This window comes from Myotis davidii, unplaced genomic scaffold (genome assembly GCF_000327345.1).
Source record: "Myotis davidii unplaced genomic scaffold, ASM32734v1 scaffold608, whole genome shotgun sequence".
Taxonomy (NCBI): Eukaryota; Metazoa; Chordata; class Mammalia; order Chiroptera; family Vespertilionidae; genus Myotis; species Myotis davidii.
Window position 1 is genome coordinate 1,902,480 of NW_006300025.1, and position 1,972 is coordinate 1,904,451.

Below are 1,972 nucleotides of genomic sequence, written 5' to 3' on the forward strand. Positions count from 1 at the left end.
GTATGCCCCACACTGGGGATCCAGCCCGCAACCTGGGCATGTGCCCTGACCAGAAATCAAACTGTGGCCTCAACACTCAGCCATGGAGCCACACTGGCTGGGCTACTTCATTATCTTTTATTGCTGATTAATACTTAATTATAGAAACAAAACCATATTTTGTTTATCCACTCATTAGCTCATGAATAATTGGGTTACTTCTCCCTGGGGCTATTATGATTAGTGATGCAATAGACCATTGTGTACATGTTTTTGTGTATACCTAGAAATGGAATGTCTGAGTCCTCTGTTTAACATTTTGAGGAACTGTCGAACTGTTGCCCAAGGCAGCTGCACCATTTGACATTCCCTCCAGCAATATAATAGGATTCTGATTTCTCCACTTCCTCATTATTATTTTTTATTGTCTGCATTTTAAAAATTATAGCCATCCTAGTGGGTGTGGAGTAACATCTCTTTGTGGTTTTGCATATCCCTAATGGTTAATGATATTCAGCATGTTTTCATGTTATTAAGGGCCATTAGTATATGTTTATTGGAGAAATGCCTATTAAAAATGTGCCCATTTTAAAATTGTATTATTTGTCTTTTGAGTGTTGAGTTGTAAGAGTTCTTATCAGTTATGATTTACAAATATTTTCTCCTGTTCTGTAGGTGTTTTTGTTTTTGCTCTTTTACTTTCTTGATATTGTGCTTTAAAGCACAATTATTTTTCATTCTCATGAAGTTCAATTAATCAATATTTTTCATTGCTTGAGCTTTTGTGTCATATCTGAGACCAGTGTCTAATACAAGGTCATGAAGACTTAGAAGCAATTATAATTTCTTCTAAGAGCTTTATCATTTTAGCGCTTACATTTAGGTATTTAATTCATGTTGACTTAATTCTTGTATATGCTGTGAAGTTTGGGTTCAAATCCATTCTTCTTCATGTGGATATCTAGTTGTCTCAGCACTTCTCGTTACAAAAGCTGTTCTTTCCCTATTTATACTTCTTGTCACTCTTATCAAAATTAATTCACCATAAACATGCAGGTTTATTTCTGGACTCAATTATATTGCACTCATCTATATGTCTACCATTATGTCAGTACTATATAGTATCGATTTTGTAGTTTTGTAGTAAGTGTTGAAACTGGGAAGTGTGAGATCTCTATATTTGTTCTTATTAACGTTGCTTTGGCTATTCTGGTACCTTTTGTTTCCTTGTGGATTAAAAAAGATAGACTTTATTTTTTAGAGCAGTTTTAGGTTTACAGTAAAATTGATCAGAAGATACAGAGTTTTCATATATCCCTTGCTCCCCCAACACACTCATCCTCCCTTTCAAAATCCTGCACCAGACTGGTACATTTCTTACAATTGATAAGCCTAAATTGACACATCATTATCACCAAAGTCCACAGTTTACATTAGGATTTATTTTTGGTGTTGTAATTTCTGAGTTTTAACAAATGTATAATGACATGTTTCCACTATCACAGTATCAAACAGAATAGTTTCAGTGCCCTAAACACTCTGTGCTTTGTCTATTTTATCCTTTCCTCCATCCTAACCAATGTAAACCATAGTTTTGTCTTTTTCAGAATCCTATCTAATAAAAGACAAAAATGGTAATTGGCGTACGACCAAAACCCTTTTCATTGGCTAATCAGGGCTATATGCAAATTAACTGCCAACTAAGATTGGCAGTTAACTGCCAACAAGATGGCGGTTAATTTGCATATGTACGCACAATGCAGGGAGGCAAAAGGGAAAGCAGGAAGAAGCCCCCTGCCACTGACAGTGATTGGAAACCCAGGGGGGAGCTAAGAGCTGGGGGGCAGCCATGATCGGAGAATCAGGGGCCTTTGCCGCCCTGGCCAGTAATAGCAGGAAGTAGGGGTGGAGCCAGTGATGGGAGCTGGGCATGGTCAAAGCTGGCAGTCCCAGGAGCTAGGGGTCCCTTGCCTGGCCCTAAAGCAAAGCCCAA